At 47.4% G+C, this 24,103-nt stretch overlaps 1 protein-coding gene across 8 annotated transcripts in view; it reads right to left on the bottom strand.

Moving 5' to 3' along the window:
- Positions 1-24,103, bottom strand: part of LOC140420998 (group XIIA secretory phospholipase A2-like) — a 227,093-nt gene that overhangs the window by 40,486 nt on the left and 162,504 nt on the right. The window contains exon 1 of one of the 8 annotated variants that reach the window (XM_072505245.1): positions 6,310-6,333. The exons of the other annotated variants lie outside the window; for them this stretch is intronic. The gene's annotated coding sequence lies outside the window, so the exon portion shown is untranslated. Of the gene's footprint in view, positions 1-6,309; positions 6,334-24,103 lie in introns of those variants that run through there. 8 annotated transcript variants of the gene reach the window in all.

The raw sequence follows: 24,103 nt of genomic DNA, 5'->3' as shown, positions 1-24,103 counted from the left end.
TGCGGGCACATAAGGCGGACCCGTTGGTCGAAAGGGTTCACCTCCTCCACGCAAACCCCCAGTACGCCTACGTGGAGTACCCCGACGGCCGACAGGACACGGTCTCCCTGCGGGATCTGGCGCCCGCCGGCACCACGCACACCCCCCCGACACCATCAACCCAACCGCCCCCCTTCCTGCCACCGCCGCACCCCGCGACCGCCCCCTTCCCAGGAGGATCAGTCCCCCTCCCCTTTGCACCGACAGCTGAAACCGTGCGGCTCCCGGAGGCGACAACGCTGGTACAAGCACCACCACCACCGCCGGGGCCGAGGCGATCGACACGGACGACCAGACCGCCCGACCGACTCATGGCGTCGATGTAAAACAAAGATGGACTGTTCAATGAACATTTTGTTTTTCCTATACCCTCTGTAAATAGTTGTAACAGGACGATACTGTCCAATACTGTACTACCATGTAACTGTTCTATTCTCCCAGGACCAGCCCTGTAAACCCTTACCACCATACGAAGCATCACCCCGCCGGGTTCATTTTTGACAAGGGGTGAATGTGGTAGTATGTATTGGGGGTCATGTGGGACTGGAAGCCCTAATGTCATTGGCTGACAGATCCCGGGTCCTGGTTGGCCGTTGACCTCATGCTCCGCCCTGAAGGCGAAGTATAAGAAGCCGGTGCCTTCCCCCGCAGGCCAGTTTACTATCGGGCTGCTGGGGAACAGACACGCTTAATAAAGCCTCATCGACTTCACTCTTTTCGTCTCATGGAGTCTTTGTGCGCTACAAACATTTACCTCGGTAAACACAATCCCAATTCCCCATTTATCAACAGTCCCACACCACAAGCTCACTCTGTCACGAAGCATCAGAGTCTCCACTTGGACAGGAAACAAAAATAAAAGCTAAATAAACAAACAAAAAAAATTCACGAATATATATTCCAAACTAAATTTACAAATGACATCATGCCACATACAACTAAGCACCATTGGGCATTCCCCAATACTTGCTTTGTGCACATATGCAGTGTGATCCCAGTAGCTGTCGCATGGCTGTTGAAAAGTTGGTTGCAAGCTTCTATGGGGGTGGGGGGGATACAGCAGATAGTCTTGCAGGATGACCTTGAGCTGTTCTATAGAATGTACAGTTTCAGACTTCACAATCACAACATTGGTGCCAGCAATATGAGCTGGCTGGCTGACAGGCAACAGCAAGGGCACTCATGGAATAGCAGTGGCAGGAGGCCAAATGCAGTCTTCCTGAGAGACAACAGCAGTTTTGTGCGGCCACATTCATTCCTTAGAGCAGGCCCCTTAACAATCCTGGTAACCATGTTGAAGGTCACATGGTTGGACAGTTGTGATACCCTCTAAACTCCTTTAAAGTCTAGCTTGCACGAGAGCAGTCAATGTTTATGCAAGCTGACCTTGGGTAAATTCAATCTGAAGCCATAGATCTCTGAAAGTGGGACGGCAGGTTAATAGGGTTGGTGAAAAAGGCATGTGGGACACTTGCAGGGAAGTCATGTTGGAGTTGTATAGAACTTTGGTGAGGCCACAGCTGGAGTACTGTGTGCAATTCTGTTCACAATATTATACGAAGGATATGATTGCACTGGATGGGGTGCAGGGGAGATTCACCAGGATGTTGTCTTGATGGAACATTTAAGTTATGAAGAGAGGTTGGATAGGCTTTGGGGCTTTGGTTGCTTTCGTTGGAGCAGAGAAGATTGAGGGGTGACCTGATCAAGGTGTACAGGGTTATGAGGGGCATGGACATGGTAGATAGGGAGGAGCGGTTCCCCTTTGTTGAAGGGTCAGTCACTAGGGGACAATGTTCAAGGTGAGGGGCAGGAGGTTATTGGGGGGGTTTGTGGAAAAACAATTTTACCCAGAGGGTGGTGACGGTGCAATGCACTGCCTGGGAGAGTGGTAGAGGTGGGTTGCCTCACATCCTTTAAAAAGTACCTGGATGAGCACTTGGCACGTCATAACATTCAAGGCTATGGGCCAAGTGCTGGCAAATAGGATTAGGTAGGTAGGTCAGGTGTTTTTCATGTGTCAGTGCAAAGTCGATGGTCCAAAGGGCCTATTCTGCACTGTGTATTTCTGTGATTTGGGTGGCTTCTGCTAGTGCTATAATGAAAGCCTCAACATTGGTCACCAGACTACAATATGGTAGTCATTATTAATGGAATTGGCCACCATCTCCTCCTAGGAAAGGATGAGCTCTGTGCAAAGCCCAATGCCAAGTTGATGCCAACATCAATTGCAGATAGCCTGACAAGCGCACCAATGCACTAAATATTTTGTTGTACTGCCTATCAGAGTTCTTCCATGACACACCTCATTAAAGTCCCAGTCTCATTCCTTTATAGCAGCAGAACCAGTGTATTACCTCACCCACCAGCAAGCTGGCACCTGTGCTATTCTTGCCCTGGCTGCAGGCGACTCATGCCTGGTGTTGCACCATATGCAGATTCTGGGTCTAACCTATTGTCTAAGAAATGTGCAGTGTCAGTATCTGAGCTAAAGGTTGCAAGTGTGAAAGCAAGTGATGGTGTCTTCATCAACACTCTCTGCATAGTGTTCTGATGCTGCCCAGTCAGTTTAGACCTCTTGGGTATCTGAAAACGAAAAGGCACAAAGGTAAAATTTAGATATGAGGCGAGGAAGGAAAATAAGTGAGGTTTACGCCAGCTGCAGTCTGTGAATCAGAAAATACAGTGTTTGATGTGGAGAAATGGGATGTGAGGAGGAGGATTTGGTATACGGATATCATTCTCTTTGATGGTTTCAAATCTGCTGCTGAGTATGACCCCAGAAATGGGCATTGCAATAATGGCCAGCACTGTCTCCGCCATGGGGGTTGGGGAATTTAGTTTTGTCGTTTGGTACATATAGAGTTAATGTGGGACTGAATACAGTACTGCTCACACTAGGGGTCAAGTCTCATGTTGGACGGAGCAACGTGCACAAGCAAGGAGGAGACAGCTCCTAGCTCGAACCTTTTGCTGTATATACACACATAGCTTTTGTAATTAATAAATACATACAATCAACCTACTTAGGACTAGAGACTTCATTAAGATCTACTGAATGGTATCTAATACCCTACAACATGGTTGCAGTCTTGAAAAAAACCCAAACCGCAGAAGCTGGAGCAGATATTCAAAGCCGGAGAATTAAAGAAGCAGCATTCTCACCTGAATGAAAGCACCTGAAGTGAAGACACAGAGAGAGATTGATAAGCTCCATAGCAGAACTGGATGCAGAGGGCAAAAGAAAGCAAATTCTGTTGTGCAGCTGAGGACTCGAGGGATTGTGTGGAAGTGCTGTTTGAATACCCACAGGTTGCAGAGTTAAAGGACCAAGCAGAGTTGAGCTAAAAAATTAAGTTCTTGGCCAGAACTAATTAAAAAATGTTTTCAGTCTTTAAAAAGTCAGAATAGCCAGTTTTCCAATGTACCATGGCCAGCTAAATTTTTGAGGCAGTGCTTGAACACACCACTGTTTAAAATTTGTTTCAAGGCTGAGCGTAAGTGCCACTACAGCGGGAGCCTGCCAGGGCTACTGGCACAGGTGAACCTTTTGTCTTCAAACAAAAAGTGGCACCATCTCGAATTTCAGAAACTTCCTAAAGCTGGACCTACAATTTAAAATGGATCAGAAATCCATTCTTGCAGATCAATTTGGGCTTACCCAAGGCCCAGATCAATCACATAATTGGGAAGCTTGGAGAAAAAGGTTCCTTAAGTACAGGATTGCTTCAGGTCAGGTAAAAAAAAAACAGAAGCTCAACGAGGAACACATGTTTTAGTCGGTGAGCCTGATAGTAGACAACATCATTGCTCGACAAGGAATTAACAAATCATCTGCTAAATTTGAAGGAGTACTAAAATAGCTAAAATCATTCACTGTTTATTTTAACCTAAGTAAGAAAATCCTCAAAAGGGCTAAATTTAATGAATGTATCCAGCAGCCAGGAGAACCTGTTGACTCATTCATTAACACTCTGCACAGGATTGCTGTGAATACAGAATCCTAAAATCTGAACTTATCAGGAATAGAATAGTTGCAGGGGCAGCGGGCAACGCACTCTTAGACATTGTTACCGTTGCCTGGTCAGCTCTAAACAGTGGCTAAGAGACTGGCTAAGAGATGCCATAACTTAAGTTTTAATGCAGTGCGGAAAGATCGATTCGTTCCAGGAGTGATAGGGCTTGATTATTTTATAAACAAACTTAAAAGAAACCAATATTCAAACTTTTACTCCAGCTTTAACACTGACAGATTACATGCAGTTTCTTAACCTTAATACAGTAGTTCCCATTAATACCTCTCTCTCACAAGGTAACTCAGGCTGTGGGCACATCCCTCTGACTACGCTGCTATCAGTGTTTTCCCTCATTTTGTTGAACCCCTAAATTGTCTACTACATCTTGGACCCCATTTCTGGACCCAAGTTCCGAATATCTCCTATTATAACAACATGCTACAAATGAAGGAAGATATAACTCTCAAGAAAGCATCCAGATTGTTAGGCAGTCTGAATTCCATGAGCAGCGTAGGTCCATTTTAAGAGGGGAAAGTAAACCATGGTACAAAGAAAATCCCAATCTAGTTTGTTAAACAGCACAGAAACAGGGGCATTCCAGGCCATAGGAAGCAATACCCTAACCTGCCTAATAGAGCAACCATGCCAGTGCTATGGAGCAAAGCGCCTCCTACAGACGAGATCAATGTCCTGCAATTTCAGCTCAAGTTTTCATTGTAACATAATTGGACACTTCAGCAAACTCTGCTAGACCAAAATGTCTAAATCCACAGAAGACCCAAAAATGATTCATGAGATCGAGACTGGACACCAAGAGGAGACACAACCATGCTTCTCACGTGAGGTCAAAGAATCTGGAATTTTGTGTTGGAATGCGGACATTTTGGTAATGGTATTTCACAATCTTTGAATCGGGAAAGGGAGCCCACATTATGGTCCTACCGGTCAAAGAACTGTGGCTGAGACACCTCTGGCTTCGAACAGCAGACACAGCACTCAGTGAGTCTGAAGGAATTCAACTTCTGGACAAAGGCATGATTTCGGAACCACTAAGGTATGACAGCATAAAAATCTCTCTGTACATCATCCGTAACAAGTCTTTTTCACTCAAGCAGAGATGCCTGTTGAGCCCTAAAAGTCCAGAAAAGGGCAGAAGATATTGAGACAATCATCGTCATAAATTATACACAACTGCAACTATCTGAGAGCTCAAACAAGAAAGAATATCCTAATTGGGACTTCAGCTCTGAACCGTCTTCCCGCTGCATAGCAGGTTTATCCATTTTCATTACCAGTGTCACAAATCCCTCATTGGTCAGACCAGACAACCGCTGAGATTGTTACCACGAAGGCTCCAGTGGATAGACTACACAGCACGGTAGCACAATGGTTAGCATTGCTGTCTCACAGCACCAGACACCCGGGTTCAATTCCGACCTTGGGTGACTTGCCGATGTGAAATTTGCACTCTCTCCTGTGTCTGCGTGGGTTCCCTCAGAGTGCTGCAGTTTCCTCCCACAGTCCAAAGAAGTGCAGGTTAGGTGGGGTTACAAGGATAGGGCAGGGGAGTCGGCCCAGGTAGGGTGCTCTTTCAGAGAGTCAGTGCAGACTCTGCACTGTAGGAATTATATGGTTCTAACTAGAATAGACTCAATCTCTGGCTCTGACGACTACTGATGAGGTCAACTCTGCAAATCCCAGTCAGCATGACAGTGTCACAGATAATGCTGAACCAAGTAGCAGCCACCCATTGCCAATAGCACACCACACAGCCAAACGCAAAGTGAGATGACTAAAAAAAAAAAAACCTCATAAGAGGAAAAGCTATCTTCTGTCACAGTCGACATTGCAATGACCCAAATGAGAAAAGAAAAAGAAAAAATGACGTGGAGATGAGCATAACATGCTATGGAACAACAACTACCTATTACCAGAACTGCTGAATCAACAAAGAGAGGTTCAATACTAAAGAATGGAAAAAAAGGGCGGCATGGTGGTGCAGTGGTTAGCACTGCTGCCTCACGGCACCAAGGACCCTGGTTCGATCCCGGCCCCAGGTCTCTACCCCTGTGGAGTCGCACAGGGGTAGCGACCCACGCAGACACTCCCAGTGTCTGCGTAGGTCTCAGCCCCACAACCCGAAGATGTGCAGGATAATGGATTAGCCACACTAAGTTGCCCCTTAATTGGGAAAAAAAGAATTCGGTACTCTAAAACATTTTTTAAAAAAGGAATGGAAAAGAGGATAACCTACTTAAAACTATGAAGACTTCATTAAGATCTATCGAAAGGTATGCAATGCCCTACGACAGGGAATGCAAGTCCGTCTCCCTCTGATTAGTTCCTGCAGCCTCCAGCTGTGTGCCGCCTTGTCCGACAAGAGAGGGGGGAGATGGTCAGTGAGTGCTGTGCAATATGTTAGTCAAATGACAGTTAGTGCAAGCTGTGAGGTTTTCAGCAGTGCTAAGTATGTGAGGGTGAAGTAAAACAAACAAAGAACAAAGAAATGTACAGCACAGGAACAGGCCCTTCGGCCCTCCAAGCCCGTGCCGACCATGCTGCCCGACTAAACTACAATCTTCTACACTTCCTGGGTCCGTATCCTTCTATTCCCATCCTATTCATATATTTGTCAAGATGCCCCTTAAATGTCCCTATCGTCCCTGCTTCCACTACCTCCTCCGGTAGCGAGTTCCAGGCACCCACTACCCTCTGCGTAAAAAACTTGCCTCGTACATCTACTCTAAACCTTGCCCCTCTCACCTTAAACCTATGCCCCCTAGCAATTGACCCCTCTACCCTGGGGAAAAGCCTCTGACTATCCACTCTGTCTATGCCCCTCATAATTTTGTATACCTCTATCAGGTCTCCCCTCAAACTCCTTCGTTCCAGTGAGAACAAACCGAGTTTATTCAACCGCTCCTCATAGCTAATGCCCTCCATACCAGGCAACATTCTGGTAAATCTCTTCTGCACCCTCTCTAAAGCCTCCACATCCTTCTGGTAGTGTGGCGACCAGAATTGAACACTATACTCCAAGTGTGGCCTAACTAAGGTTCTATACAGCTGCAACATGACTTGCCAATTCTTATACTCAATGCCCCGGCCAATGAAGGCAAGCATGCCGTATGCCTTCTTGACTACCTTCTCCACCTGTGTTGCCCCTTTCAATGACCTGTGGACCTGTACTCCTAGATCTCTTTGACTTTCAATACTCTTGAGGGTTCTACCATTCACTGTATATTCCCTACCTGCATTAGACCTTCCAAAATGCATTACCTCACATTTGTCCGGATTAAACTCCATCTGCCATCTCTCCGCCCAAGTCTCCAGACAATCTAAATCCTGCTGTATCCTCCGACAGTCCTTATCGCTATCCGCAATTCCACCAACCTTTGTGTCGTCTGCAAACTTACTAATCAGACCAGTTACATTTTCCTCCAAATCATTTATATATACTACAAAGAGCAAAGGTCCCAGCACTGATCCCTGTGGAACACCACTGGTCACAGCCCTCCAATTAGAAAAGCATCCCTCCATTGCTACTCTCTGCCTTCTATGGCCTAGCCAGTTCTGTATCCACCTTGCCAGCTCACCCCTGATCCCGTGTGACTTCACCTTTTGTACTAGTCTACCATGAGGGACCTTGTCAAAGGCCTTACTTAAGTCCATATAGACAACATCTACTGCCCTACCTGCATCAATCATCTTAGTGACCTCCTCGAAAAACTCTATCAAGTTAGTGAGACACGACATCCCCTTCACAAAACCGTGCTGGCTCTCACTAATACGTCCATTTGCTTCCAAATGGGAGTAGATCCTGTCTCGAAGAATTCTCTCCAGTAATTTCCCTACCATTTGAATGTTAGGTATGAGTCCTGATTGATGTAAATTATTGGGAGATGGGTGATGGGAATGTGGTGATTAGAGCACCCAGTCTGAGGCTAGCAATATATTTGGTGGAATATGGCATTTCAAGACATATTCACTGACCGTAACCACCTGTATGAGCACATCAAGTCTGTGGCATTATATCCAGATCCTGGAGACTTGACTCCTGGCACTAACCTGCACAGCACAGGACAGCCTCCTGAACCCCTGTGATACAGGAACTCTCTCCATTCCCACGCTCAAATTCAACATAAATTAAGTCAGCTACTAAGATGACACATCTAGGTACGGCTGATACAATACACAGTAAACCGGGGAAAATCTGTTAATAGGTAAAATGAAAGGTGATTTGGGAGAGGTGTGCAGAAATGAATTGGTATGATACAAAAACTGATACAGGCCTAAGGGACAGTAGCTCCATCTGTCAAAAAAAGTCATGGATTGGCTAAAGAGGTAAGAGACAAAATAAAAAGCATACAACATTTTTTAAAATGGCAGAAATCTTGGAAAATGGGGATTGCCATTGTATTTGTTATTCTTGATTATTTGTTGGTGGGTTTAAATTTTATGAAAATGTGAAAAAGGAGAATAAAATATATTTTATTTTAAAATGAAAAAGATACAAAGAACAGAAAAGGGTGACAAAATATATAGTAAATGCTACAGAAAGGAAGCATGAAAATAAATTTGCCAAGTTAAAACAAACACGGTGAGCGGGATTCTCCGTTTCTGAGACTAAGTGTTGATGCCGATGCAGAATTCATGGACTTTCAAGACAGCAAAACCGGGTCTGCATCTGAACCGATTCAGCTACCGTTAAGGGGGTAGCACCGGCGTCACGTGGAACACAATCGATTCCAATGAGAAATGGTGCGGGATTCGCCAGTTTTGCGATTGACACTCAGAAGGTTGACAAGCTGCAGCCGCATAGACACACTTCACTACCCACACACGCCATCTCAGCCAACAAGATGGCAGCAAGACGCACAGCCCCACATTTCATGGATGAGGAGCTCGGGACCCTCTTGGATGCCGTGGATAGGAGGCAGATGACCCGGAACCCCGGACTGGGAAGGAGGCTGACAGCTGCCACCATTTGCAGTGCCTGGGCACAGGTGGCAGAGGCGGTCAGGTCAGCGCCATGGGCAACACTGTTTGGACCGAAAAACTGCATGACCTCCTCAGGCTCCCCGCCCCAGGAGAAGGCCACCACAACCACTGGGAGCAGGCCCTGGATGTGGTGGGCAGACCGGAGGAACGGGAGTTCGGCCACGGGCAAGGAGGTGAGACACCACTTAGTTGCGGTTCCCCATGACACGGGTGTCAACCCCCCCCCTCCCTTACCCCCACTTCACCCTCACCACCTCCCCAGCCCCATCCACACGCTCACCCTACCACCTCCGGCCCGCGTCTAATCATGCGTCATGTCTTGTGACTTGCAGGAGCTTCTGGAGATGGGGCAGGTTCATCTGGTGTCCTCCACCCCCAGCCAGTGCCACAGCTGGAGCTCCCCCCCCCCCCCCACGAGCCGAGCAGCGATAAGGATAGCAGCTTGGACACAGCCCTCATCCCGAGACTCAGGAGACGCCGGAGCTTGAGTCGGAGAATGGCACGACTTTCCATCTCAGCTGTCTCCCGGAGGGAGTTGCACTCAGGGTTTGCCGGGAGGGTGTGGGCTGGGATCTTCAGGAGGCCGAAGCACCGCTCAATCACGGACCTGGTCGCTGCATGGGCATCGTTGTAGCAGGTCTCTGCACCAATCTATGGCCTCAGGATAAGTGTCATCTTCCATGACTGCAGCGAATAACCCCTGTCACCCAGTAGCCAAACCCCCAGTCGGGGGGCAGGGGTCTCGGACATGTCAGGAATCATAAAGGTGTCGTGCACACTGGCTGTGTATCGGGTGTAGACATGGATAATGCGCGGCTGATGGTCGCATATCAGCTGCACATTCGAGTGGAACCCCTTTGGTTGGTGTAGAGCGGCCTTATCTGCAGGTGCTTGGAGGGGGACATGCATCCCATCAATCACCCCCTGGACCTGGGTATCCTATCAATAGCGGGGAACCCCACTGCCGGGTATCCTGGTAGGCTCGGTCCACATTGAAATGGATGTATTGAGCCGCCTGGGCATTATAGGGTCTCCATGACAGCGCTGATGCACCTGTGCACAGAGGTCTGTGAGATCTTGGACAGATCCCCACTCGTAGCCTGGAAGGACCCCGTGACATAAAAGTTCAGGGTGACCGTCACCTTGAAGGCCACCAGGAGCAGGTGTCCTTCTCCATACCCCTGCAGTGTGCCATGATTTGGCAGATATATCGCACTGTCTCTCTGCTCAGTCAGAGTGTTCAAAGGCATGCCCGGTCCATAGATACATATACATTAGATACATAGAAGATAGGAACAGGAAGAGGCCATTTGGCCTTCGAGCCTGCTCCGCCATTCATCACGATCATGGCTGATCATCCAACTCAATAGCCTAATCCCACTTTCTCCCCATAGCCTTTGATCCCATTCTCCCCAAGTGCTATATCTAGCTGCTTCTTGAATATATTCAATGATTTAGCATCAACTACTTCCTGTGGTAATGAATTCCACAGGCTCATCATTCTTTGGGTGAAGAAATGTCTCCTCATCTCTGTCTGAAATGGTTTACCCTGAATCCTTAGACTCTGACCCCTGGTTCTGGACATTGGTAACATCTTCCCTGCATCTACCCTGTCTAGTCCTGTTAGAACTTTATAAGTCCTACAGTGGGCGTTGTCCTGGGTGGGCTGCCGGTGGATGGCGGCCAGGTTGCGGTATGATGGGGTTGGGGGCACCCATATGGCCAGTGTCACTCTGTGGAACCAGGGGTCAAGGTGGGAGGTCAGTGGGGTGCACAGCAAGATGACTGCCTTGCAGGGCGTAGTAATGGCAGGCCATTCCCAGACACTGTCCCAGTCCCTGGGGGTGGAGGGGTCACACGGTCTGCTCCCCCAACCCCCCACCCCAGCCAGTGACCAGCCAGGCAGCCTACAGTCGCACCTCTCTCTCCCTCAGAAGTCACAATGCCGGTTTCACAATCTTTAAAAGCAGAAGTCAACCGCAGCGTCGGAGCTCTGCCCATCGGAAGTGGAAATCACGGAGGCCCCGAAGAATACTGGGTCAGGCCCGCTAATGACATGCAAATGGTGTTTACTGTAAGTGTGTTCCGGACCGCATTGATGTCGCTGTTGAGGTGACGGCGAATTGCAATTTGGCATCAAATTGCCACTCGCCACAATTTTGACATCAGAGTCAACAGAGAATCCCGCCCAATGTTTTTGATAATTCTATGACGAGAAAGAGGAGCAACATGCAATGGTTATACTGTCAATGAAAGTAAGGTGATGGCAAATATGTCAAAGAATTACTTTGTGGACTTCCAGTTGCGGTTATGCTGAGCTAAGTCGCACGTTCGGCAGCTCCCGCCAGAAACGGACTTTTGGGCTCTTTTTAGGGGCCCCAAGCGGCATTTGTTCGACGGTTCCCCGTGTGGGAAGGTGATGGTACGATTTCCCTGGCACTGTATGGATTGGACCAGGAATGGAGCAGTGAAAAAAGTAATTCTGGTGCAGCGAAAAGTGCGAGGGAGGAAAGCCAAGATGGCGGCGGGTGAAGACCAGGCAGCGTGGGCACAGTGGTCGCAAGAGCAGCAGGAGTTTCTCAAGCGCTGCTTCATGGAATTGAAAGCAGAGCTGCAGGAGCCGATGAAAGCTTCGATCGACAAGCTGGTCGAGACACAGAAGGCCCAAGGGGCGGCGATCCAAGAGGTGCGGCAGAAGGCCTCGGAGAATGAGGACGAGATATTGGGCCTGGCGGTGAAGGTGGAGGCGCACGACGCGCTGCATAAGAAATGGCAGAAGTTCGAGGACATGGAGAATCGGTCGAGGAGGAAGAACCTGCGGATTCTGGGTCTCCCGGAGGGAGTGGAGGGGTCGGATGCTGGAGCATATGTGCTCACGATGCTGAACACGTTGATGGGCGCGGGTGCCTTCCCGAGCCCCCTGGAGCTGGACGGGGCCCACCGAGTCCTGGCGAGGAGGCCCAAGTCTAACGAGCTGTCGCGGGCGGTATTGGTGCGGTTCCACCACTTGGTGGACAGGGAATGTGTCCTAAGATGGGCAAAAAAGGAGCGGAGCAGCAGGTCGGAGAATGCAGAGGTCCGTATATACCAGGACTGGAGCACGGAGGTGGCCAAGAAGAGGGCCGGGTATAATCAGGCTAAGGCGGTTCTGCATCGGAAAGGGGTAAAATTCGGGATGCTGCAGCCGGCGCGACTGTGGGTCACGTTTAAGGACTGGCACCATTACTTTGAGACGCCGGAGGAGGCATGGACCTTTATTCAGGCCGAAAAGTTGGACACGGACTGAGGGTCGGTTGTGAGGGGAGGTCACAGGGGGCTACTGTGGTTTCTGTGCTTTGGGGGATGTTCGGTCTGTTCTGTATTGTTTCCTTGGGTGCTGGGTGGGGTAGGGTGAAATGGTTCGAAGTGGGGTTTTTGAGAGAGTGTGGGCGTCGGTGGTTGGAAGGACGGGGCCCCGTTGGGGGAGGGGAGATGGGAGGCCCGAGGTGGGGGAGCTGGGTTTAGGCCGCAAAAGGGAGATGCGGCAGAGAGGGTGGGGCCGGTTTGATGGAAAGTGCGGGCTTTTTCCCGTGCTTGGGAAGGAAGGGGGCAGGGCTGGGGGGAAGGACAGTGTTGGAGAGGAGCGCCCGCTGATGGACCGGGGGGGGGGGGGGGGGGGGGGGGAGGGGAGAAACACACTGGGGGGGGGGGGTCAATGGAGTGGCGGGAGTGGCCAGGGTCAGCTGACTTACAGGACTGTTATGGCGGGAGCAACGCAGCTTGGGGGGGGGACCTAGCTGGGGGGCCGGGAGGCCGGGGGGGGGGGGGGGGGGGGGGGGGTGGAACTGGGTTGCTGCTGCATTGGCCAAAGGGGAGCTGGAGCTCGGAGAGAGAATCGGGGCGTGGGCATTTGAGGGTGGCAGATCAGGTTAGGCTGAGAAAGGGGTGGGTAGGGCAGGTTTTACACTTGGGACTGGTCGCAAAGAATCGAGGGGTGGCGATTTTGGTGGGGAAGCGGGTATCATTTGAGGCGCTGAACATCGTGGCAGACAATGGAGGTAGTTATGTGATGGTGAGTGGTAGGCTGCAGGGGGTGCGGGTGGTATTAGTGAATGTATATGCCCCGAATTGGGATGATGCCGGATTTATGCGCCGCATGTTGGGCCGGATTCCGGACCTGGAGGCATGGAGCTTGATAATGGGGCAGTGGAGATGCCACAGAGGTGAGGTAGAGGCTTCGGTTTGGTCCCCGATCCGGGAGAACCATCGATTTGTCCCGGGGAGAATGGATGGAGAGTTCCTGAGCTGGCACAGGGCAGGAATTAGAAGGATGGGGGACCTGTTTTTAGATGGAACGTTTGCGAGCTTTGGGGCGCTGGAGGAAAAATTTGGGCTTCCCCCCGGAAATGCCTTCAGGTACATGCAGGTAAGGGCGTTTGTAAGCACTCAGGATCCAGGATAGGGTGCTCTCGGGGGTGTGGGTTTGGGAGGGCAGGGTCCCGGTGATCTACCAGGAGATGCAGGAGGAGGAGGAGACCTCAGTGGAGGAGCTAAAGGGTAAATGGGAGGAGGAGCTTGGGGAGGAGATAGGCGAGGGTGCGTTGGCGGACGCCCTGGGTAGGGTTAATTCTTCCCCCTCTTGCGCCAGACTTAGCCTGATACAATTTAAGGTTCTTCACAGAGTGCATATGGCAGGGGAGAGGCTGAGCAGATTCTTTGGGGTGGAAGACAGGTGTGGGAGGTGCTCGGGGAGCCCAGCAAATCACACCCACATGTTCTGGGCGTGCCCGGGGTTCTGGAGGGGTATTGCGAGGACAGTGTCTAAGGTGGTGAACACCCAGGTTAAGCCGAGCTGGGGGTTAGCACTATTTGGGGTATCAGACGAGCCGGGAGTGCAGGAGGCGAAAGAGGCCGGTATTCTGGCTTTTGCGTCCCTGGTAGCCCGGCGGAGGATTCTGCTACAGTGGAAAGATGCAAGGCACCCAAGCGTGGAAGCCTGGATCAGTGACATGGCAGGGTTCATTAAGTTGGAGAGGGTAACATTTGCCTTGAGAGGGTCTGTGCAAGTGTTCTTCAGGCGGTGGCAACCATTCCTAGACTTTCTAGCGGAGCGTTAGGAGGTGGTCAGCAGCAGCAACCCTGAAAGGGGGGGGGGGGGTGTACTTTGTGTTTTCTACTGTTATTGCTTAATGGGGGGTTTGTATATTGGGGGGATTCATGATGTAGTTGTAAGATGTTTATTTATGTGTTCTTTGTTTTTCTTTTTTCAGTAAGCGGGGGGTTTGTTGAAAATATGTAAAAATTTGAATAAAAATATTTCTTAAAAAAAAAAGAATTACTTTGTGCCAGTACGTAAGAGTAGAGCCAGCAAGACGGAAATCCCACTGAAGTTAATATTGACTGAATCTGCGACAAGGACTTGTCAAAATGAATGTAAGCAAAATAACATTGGTGAAGAAAACAGTGGCATTAAAGAGTGAAAAATCATCAAAACCCGATGGTTTCCATCCCAGGGTTTACAGGCGATACCCTGGACTAGAATCTTACAAAGTTCTGTTGATTCAGGAACCGTTCCTTTCGATTGGAAAATTGTGCATGTCACTCTACTATTTAAGAAAAGTAAAAGGAAACTCTGGGAATTATAAACCAGGTAACCTAATACAGAAGAAAAATACCTCAAATGTTGGAAATCTGAAACAAAAACAGTAAGTGCTGACAATACTCAGTGGATCACTCAGCATCTGTGGAGATAGAAAGGGAGGGAATATTCCAGGTTGAAGACCTTCAATCAGAATTTGAAAAAGTTTTAAACAAGTGAAAGGGGCGAGGGGGGTAAAATAACAAAAGAGAGGGTCTGTAATCGAGTGAAATACAGGAGAGATTCAATGCCAAAAGAGTTGGAGGTGCAAGGTCAAAAGGAATTGTAATTAGTATGGCTGGTAGCGCCTCACAAAGATCTACATTGGGGGTCTCAACTATTTATCAAATTTATTAATAACTTAGATGTTGACATAGAAATTACCGATCCAAATTTGCCTATTACAAAGATAGCATGCACTGCAAGAATAAACAGATGTTGATACATTGAGTGAATGGGAAAAATGTGGCAAATAGATTTCAATGTACGCAAATGTGAGGTCATTCACTTTTTAAATGGTAGAAATAGTTGAGGTCCAAAGAAACTTGAGGCTCTAAAGACATAGATCATGAAAATGGCATGAATGGATACAGAAGATAGTCAAAATATTGAATAGAATGCTTGCTTTCACATCACAAGAACTAGAATGCAAAGGGGTGGAAGTCATGCTTCAGCTATACAAAGTCCTGATTAGTCCATAGCTGGAATACTGTGAGCAGTTCTAAGCATCATACATTAGGAAGGATATACTGGCCGAGAAGGGAGTGCAACCTAGGTTTACCAACATGAATTCTGGGCAACAAGTTTTAATTTTATACTGCGTGTGTTTAAAATTGTAGTTGCTGGGTTAGGCGGCATATGAGTGTCATGTATAACTGTAAATAAATATAAAAGATTGGCCCCAGCTCTGTGCTTCACCAACTAATTTTCCAAATTAGAACACTAAAGGTTAAATCATGATGACGACCTTGCAGGGCGAAGTAATGGCGGGCCATGCCTGGACACTGCCCCAGTCCCTGGGGGTGGGAGAAAATATTACAACAAACTAGGGCTGTATCCCCTGGAATTCAGAAGGCCAAGGGGTAATTTGATTAAAATGTCAAGATCTTAAGAGAAACAGATCGGATATATAGAAACTATTTCTGTTGGGTTGGGTGTCATGGACTCGAGGGCATTGTCTAAAAATTAGAACTAGCCCTTTCAGGAATTAGGAATTTGACATACAAAGGGTGGTAGAGATTTGAAATTCTTTCCACAAATGGTTATTTATACTGGTTCAACTGCAAACATTTAATCAAATAATGATAGATATATGTAATCCACAGGTATTGACAAAGGTAGTTGGATGTAATTAGATTGGAGATCAGCCATTTTCAGGCTCATAAGAGCTAAATCATCTGTTCTGGACCCTATGCTGTGATGCTTCACCCCTCTACCAAGACCGCTAATGTAGCATCAATAGACTGCTACTTGTGCCAAATCTCATTCCCTCCCAGGTAATATTCAATTCAACCCTGACTCCCAGATCTCCTCCAGCCACAAAGTACTTCCCCTTCATGGGAGCACGGTAGCACAAGTGGATAGCACTGTGGCTTCACAGCGCCAGAGTCCCAGGTTCGATTCCCCGTTGGGTCACTGTCTGTGCGGAATCTGCACGTTATCCCCATGTCCGCGTAGGTTTCCTCCGGGTGCTCCGGTTTCCTCCCACAGTCCCAAAGCCGTGCAGGTTAGGTGGATTGGCCATGATAAATTGCCCTTAGTGTCCAAAAAGGTTGGGAGGGGTTATTGGGTTACGGGGATAGGGTGGAAGTGAGGGCCTAAGTGGGTCGGTGCAGACTCGATGGGCTGAATTGCCTCCTTCTGCACTGTGTGTTCTATGTTCTATGGAATGCAGGAGACTGTAGATGGTGCTAGCCACTTACAATATTGGGGCCTTGATGCTCCAAGCCAAAGAACAATGCTGCCTGGATGCAGAAATCATGGAACAGGGCAGGCATCACAAAATTGGCATGTTGCCTGCATTGCAATCAGTCCCGCTTTACGATCCTGCATTTTAGATACAGATTAGTGTCTCCCATTTTTTGTGATTATATTCTGTAGTCTATTTTCTGATGGCGACACTCATAATTCAAGTCGTGGGCTTTTGTTGACACTCTGTAATATGCATGTTGTCCATGGGATGAAATCAGTGTGAATTTGAGTGATAAAGATTGTCTGGAAATAAAAATCAGTGGCCCCAGAATTTGGCTTCAAAGCTTATAATGCAGCCACAAAGTGCAACCCGATTGTAAAAGTGCTTGGGCGAGTGCCGTGTGGGTGTGCCGAAAACATAGAGGGGACGGATCATACCATCAAACAGATTTGGCACACAACTTACCATTTTGAACAGCATAAGACATGATAATACACTCTACTGATCACTCCCAGCTGCACAAGAGAGCCCTTCCACCCACTAAGCTCTATTTATATAGAGATTACCATTCAGGTGAGATGCTTTTGACCCTTTGAGATTGTAAATTGAATGGAAATAGTGGCTTGAGTGTTATTAGTGGAGTTGACAGAAGTTTTAAGATTAATCAAGGAATGGTGCTAGAATCTGACAAGATTTGGTCAGAGGATGCAGAAAATACTTCAGGAGAAAGCCTGCCTTTGATGATCAGGGCTACAGATTTGGAGATGGAGCAAAATCAGCAGAGGTGGCAAGCTGTGCACAGAAGAGGAGGAGCATGGCTCAATGCAAGTACCTGGCACAAAGGGAATACCTCTACATCCAACTTGTTAAATGTATAGTAATCAAAAATTTGATTTTGTTCAGGTAGTGGGCATTAACTGGGGTTTCGCTTGTGCATCTATAAATAGCATACTGAAACTGTGGTTGTTAGGACTGAAGGTGCAAGTTTGCCATATTTATCTCTGTAAATGAAATCTCGAAGTGTAAAGATTGGGTTCCAGTTCCATTCTTCATCCTGTGGCTTTCGGAAATAGAATATACCTCAGCCAGGAATAATGTCTGAGCCATCTACACTTCACCAAGGAGGTGATCACTGACCAATGTCATCTCCTGCAGGTGCACAACAGGGCAAGGATAGCATTGTTGGTACCCCTCAAGTTCTAGACCAGTGGATCCTCCTAACAGGCAACATTTTTAACATTTCAGTTCACTGTACGCTGTTGTCTCAGGTAGGCAACAGTGACCTTGTACAGATGGAGAGGATAGATTCCATTATATTCTCTCTAACCAGAGAGAAAGAGGAGTGGGCACATAGCTTTGCGAGGCTAGCAGGATTTCCAATGGGAGTCTCTTTGACTACACTATGGGTCCCACAAGTCCAAGGGCTATCACTCCATGAACATACAAGTTAATGTGCAAACATGTCCAGAGGATAACGTTGGTGAATGCCTGCTATCCTGTCAGCAGTCATGATGCATTCATCCTGTACTAGTCAGTTGAACTTGTTAGCTCTGACCAATGACAAAGAACCAGAGGCTGGCTGCTGGGTGACAAGGAACAGCCTTACAAGACCTGGTTCATGGCTCCTCTCCACAGAACAAAAATGCCGACAATGAAAACAATGCTGCCAACATGAACACCATGGAGCAAATTATCGGTGTCCAGGAAAAATGCTGCTTGGGCCACTTCAATACTCGCTAGAATGTGTCTCCAAGTTCAGGGTTGTCTGGTGTATCCTCTGGGCTCATGAGGACACAGTCCTTGGAAGGTACCTTGGGGGAGTAGGATGAAGCGAGGAGGCATATGGGACTCTATCATTTGAGACAGGGTATCTGCAAGTGGAGACTCAAACTCTGGTACCCCAAGATCTCATCCCCACAACACTATTGCACCAGGACCCCCCATCTGCTACAGCCCATCACAGCAACCTATTGGGCAAAATACTGAAACAAAAGCCACGACCCAAAAAAAAAAAAACGCCTTATCAATTTCATTCAAGAACACTTTTAGTAATACAGACAAATCTGTACCCTTCACCCTGTTAGGAAAACAAAGGTAGTTTTAAGGAATTTATATTGGCAATCATAAGAAACAAGGTATAGTTTTAAGTGGGTTAATTTAATGTTTCTGTGCCCGGAAGGGTAAAACCTATAGTTAGATTTATGCTGGACTAAGGTGATTGTATGTGTGGGGGTTGGTTAAGTTTCAACTGAATTTCTATTATGCTTACAGAGAGCCACAGTATGAAGAATAAATAAAAGACATAAAGGTGTGGGTGTTGCTTAGCAACTGGGGCCTTGTGCAGGTTAGGTGGATTGGCCATGCTAAATTGCCCTTAGTGTCCAAAAAGATTAGGTGGGGTTCCTGGGATAGGGTGGAGGTGTGGGCTTAAGCAGGATGCTCTTTCCAAGGGCCGGTGCAGACTCGAATGGCCTCCTTCTGCACTGTGAATTCTATTTTTGTGACTAGTGGGGTACCGCAGGGTTCAGTGCTGGGACCCCAGCTGTTCATAATATACATTAATAATTTGGACGAAGGAATTGCATGCAATATCTCCAAATTTGCAGACAACACTAAGGGTGGCAGTGTGGAGGATGCAAAGAGGCTGCAGGGTGACTTGGACTAGCTGGTTGAGTGGGCAAATGCAATATAATGTGGGTAAATGTGAGGTTATCCACTTCAGTGGCAAAAACAAGATTATCTGAATGGTGGCAGTTTAATAAAAGGGGAAGTGCACGGAGACCTGGGTGTCATGGTGGAACAGTCGCTGAAGGTTGGCAAGCAGGTACTGCAGGCGATGAGGAAAGCTAATGGCATGCTGGCCTTCATAGCGAGAGGATTTTAATATAGAAGTAGGAATGTCTTGCTGCAGTTATACAGGGCCTTGGTGAGGCCACACTAGTGTGTAATATTGGTTTCGTAGTTTGAGGAAGGACATTCTTGCTACCAGACTAATTCCTGGGATGGCAGGACTAAACATATGAAGAAAGACTGGATCGACTGGGCTTTAGAAGAATGAGAGGGGATTTCATAGAAACATATGAAATCCTGATGGAACTGGACAGGCTAGATGTGGGAAGAATGTTCCTGATGTTGGGGACGTCCAGAACTAGGAGTCACAGCCTAAGAATAAGAGGTAAGCCATTCAGGACTGATATGAGGAAGAACATCTTCTCTCAGTTGTGAACTTGTGAAATTCTCTACTACAAAAAGCTGTTGGGACCAGTTTGTTGGATATGTTCAAGAGGGATATGGAGAGGGGTATGGAGAGAAAGCGGGAGTGGGATACTGAATTTGCATGATCAGCCATAATCATATTGAATGGTGGTGCAGGCTCAAAGGGCCGAATGGCCTACACCTGCACCTATTTTCTGTGTTTCTATGTTTTGTACCAACTAGAGAATAGACCATCCTAGACTGGGTACTGTGTAATGATAACAAAATCATTGTCAATCTAGTTGTGCGAAGCCACTTGGGGATGAGTGGCCATAATATGATAGAAGTTTTCATCAAGATGGAGAGTAAAGCAGTTGATTCTGAGACTAGGGTCCTGAATATTTTTTTTTTTTTATAATTTACATTACCCAATTTATTTTTTCCAATTAAAGGGCAATTTAGTATGGCCAATTCACCTACCCTGCACATCCTTTTGAGTTGTGGGATTGAGACCCACGCAGACATGGGAGAATGTGCAAACTTCACAATGACAGTGACCCAGGGCTGTTATCGAACAAGGGTCCTCGGTGCCGTGAGGCAGCAGTGCTAACCACTGCACCACCGTGTCGACCGAGGGTCCTGAATCTTAATCAAGAAAATAATATGAGGCGTGAGTTGGCTTTGATCGATTGAGGAACATGATGACTTAAAGTGGGTAGGCAATGGCAAACATTCAAGGAGCGCTTATTCCTGTCTGGCACAAAAGTAAAATGGGTAAGGTGGCCAATCCATGGTTTAAAAGGGAAATCAGAGATAGCATTCGATCCAAGGAAGAAGCATACAAATTGGCCAAGAAAAGCAACAGGTCGGAGGATTGGGAGCAGTTTAGAATTCAGCAAAGGAGGACCAAGGGATTGATTATGGGGAAAATAGAGTACGAGTGTAAGCTGGCAGGGAACATAAAAACTGACTGTAAGATTTTCTATAGATACTTGAAGAGAAGATGATTGAAGACAAATGTAGGTGCCTTACAGTCAGAAACAAGAGAATGTATGATTGGGGCAAAGAAATTGCTGAGCAACTAAATATATACTTTGGTTTTGTCTTCACAAATGAGGACACAAATCAGATACCAGAAAAATTGTGGAACGCAGGGTTTAGTGACAGGGAGGAACTGAAGGAGTTCAATATTAGTAGAGAAATGGTGTTGGGGAAATCGATGGGATTGAAAGCTGATAAATCCCCAGGGCCTGATAATCTATATCCCAGAGTACTTAAGGAAGTAGCTCGAGAAATAGTGGATGCATTGGTGATCATCTTCCAGAATTCTATAGATTCTGGAAAAGTTCCTGCAGATTGGAGGGTAGCTAATGTCACTCCAATATTTAAAAAGGGAGGTAGAGAGAAAACAGGGCATTATAACCAGTAAGCCTGATGTCAGTAATGGGGAAAATTCTAGAATCCATTATCAATGATTTTATAGCTGAGCAATTCGAAAACAGTGGCAAGATCGGACAGAGTCAGCATAGATTTATGAAGGGGAAATTATGTTTAATTAGGGCCTCATTCTTCCAGCGGAGCGGGCAGAGAGGGGGGCGAATTTTGGACGGGAAGAGCTGGAAGGTAAGCTGAGTTTTTGATTTTTAAACTTACTTTTTCGGAGCAGGAAACTGGAAGTCGGCCGTGGGGAGACCGGAGAAGGTTTGTATTTTCTTAAAAAGGCACTTACCTCCGAGGTTTCGGCCTCATTCTTCCAGCAGAGCGGGCAGAGGGGAGCGATTTTTGGGGGGAAGAGCTGAAAGGTAAGCTGAGTTTTTGATTTTTAAGCTTACTTTTTCAGAGCAGGAAACCGGAAGTCGTCCGTGGGGAAACCTGGGAAGGTTGTATTACCCAATAAAATGAACGGTGAGGAAACCCGAGACACGACCCGTGTAGTGTCTCCCACCCTCCCTCCTCCTCTAACCTAAAAAAACAACTCACTGCTGTGAGCAGGTAACTTATTTACTTTTTTCTTCTTTTTTTTTACTGGGAGACTAAGTAGAGGTGATGGCAGCTAGGGCAGTGGAATGTTCCTCCTGCAGAATGTTCGAGGTAAGGGAGACCAGCGGTGTCCTTGCTGTCTTCATCTGCGGGAAGTGCAGCCATCTCCAGCTCCTCACAGGCCGTGTTAGGGAACTGGAGCTGGATGAACTGAGGATCATTCGGGAAGCTGAGGGGGTGATAGACAGAAGCTAGAGGGACATAGTTACACCTGAGAACAAAGGTAGCTGGGTAACAGTTAGAAGTGGGAAGAGGAGGAAGCAGTCAGTGCAGGGATCCCCTGTGGTTGTTCCTCTCAACAATAAGTATACCGCTTTGGATACTGTTGGGGGGGATTACCTAGCAGGGGTAGGCTGCAGTGACCGGGTTTCTGGCACGATGTCCAGCTCTGGGGCTCAGAAGGGAAGGGGGGAGATTAGGAGAGCACTAGTTATAGGGGACTCAATAGTTAGAGGTACAGATAGGCGGTTCTGTGGGCACGGGTGAGACTCTCGGCTGGTTTGTTGCCTCCAGGGTCCATGACGTCTCGGATCGTGTCTTCAGGATCCTTAAGGGGGAGGGGGAGCAGGCAGAAGTCGTGGTGCACATTGGTACCAACAACGTAGGTAGGAAAAGGGGTGTGGATGTAATAAACAAGTTTAGGGAGTTAGGCTGGAAGTTTAAAGGCAGGACAGACAGAGTTGTCATCTCTGGTTTGTTCCGGTGCCACGTGATAGCGAGGCTAGGAATAGGGAGAGAGTGAAGTTGAACACGTGGCTGCAGGAATGGTGTAGGATGGAGGGATTCAGGTATTTGGATAATTGGAGCGCATTCTGGGGAAGGTGGGACCTGTACAAACTGGATGGGTTGCATCTGAACCAGAGGAGCACCAATATCCTGGGAGGGAGGTTTTCTAGTACTCTTCGGGAGGGTTTAAACTAATTTGGCAGGGGAATGGGAACCGGATTTGTAGTCCAGCAACTAAGGTAGCCGATGTTCAGGATGCCAAAGCACGTAGTGAGACAGTGGGGAGGGTAACATTGACAAAGGAGAGTACTTGCAGGCACAGAGATGGGTTGAAGTGTGTATACTTCAACGCAACAAGCATCAGGAATAAGGTGGGTGAACTTAAGTCATGGATCAGTACTTGGGACTATGATGTGGTGGCCATCACGGAAACTTGGATAGAAGAGGGGCAGAAATGGTTGTTGGAGGTTCCTGGTTATAGATGTTTCAATAAGATTAGGGAGGGTGGTAAACGAGGTTGGGGGGGGGGGGGGTGGCAGTTAATTAGAGATAGTATAACAGCTGCAGAAAGGCAGTTCGAGGAGGATCTGCCTACTGAGGTAGCATGGGTCGAAGTCAGAAATAAGAAAGGAGCAGTCACCTTGTTGGGAGTTTTCTATAGGCCCCCCCCAATAGCAGCAGAGATGTGGAGGAAGAGATTGGGAAACAGATTTTGGAAAGGTGCAGAAGTCACAGGGTAGTAGTCATGGGTGACTTCAACTTCCCAAATATTGAGTGGAAACTCTTTAGATCAAATAGTTTGGAGGGGGTGGTGTTTGTGCAGTGTGTCCAGGAAGCTTTTCTATCACAGTATGTAGATTGTCCGACCAGAGAGGAGGCCATATTGGATTTGGTACTTGGTAATGAACCAAGGCAAGTGATAGATTTGTTATTGGGGAACATTTTGGAGATAGTGACCACAATTCTGTGACTTTCACTTTAGTAATGGAGATGGATAGGTGCATGCATCAGGGCAAGGTTTACAATTGGGGGAAGGGTAAATACGATGCTGTCAGACAAGAACTGAAGTGCATAAGTTGGGAACATAGGCTGCCAGGGAAGGACACAATTGAAATGTGGAACTTGTTCAAGGAACATACTACGTGTCCTTGATAAGTATGTTCCTGTCAGGCAGGGAAGAGATGGTCGAGTGAGGGAACTATGGTTGACAAGAGAGGTTGAATGTCTTGTTAAGAGGAAGAAGGATACTTATGTAATGCTGAGGAAATAAGTTCAGACAATGCGCTGGAGGGATACAAGATAGCCAGGAGGGAACTGAAGAAAGGGATTAGGAGAGCTAAGAGAGGGCATGAAAAATCTTTGGCGGGTAGGATCAAGGAAAACCCCAAGGCCTTTTACACATATGTGAGAAATATGAGAATGACTAGAGCGAGGGTAGGTCCGATCAAGGACAGTAGCGGGAGATTGTGTATTGAGTCGGAAGAGATAGGAGAGGTCTTGAACGAGTACTTTTCTTCTGTATTTACGAATGAGAAGGGCCATATTGTTGGCGAGGAC

Source organism: Scyliorhinus torazame, chromosome 5 (genome assembly GCF_047496885.1).
Source record: "Scyliorhinus torazame isolate Kashiwa2021f chromosome 5, sScyTor2.1, whole genome shotgun sequence".
Taxonomy (NCBI): domain Eukaryota; kingdom Metazoa; phylum Chordata; class Chondrichthyes; order Carcharhiniformes; family Scyliorhinidae; genus Scyliorhinus; species Scyliorhinus torazame.
Note: the sequence above shows the minus strand (reverse complement) of the source record. Positions and strands in the feature narration are given on the sequence as shown.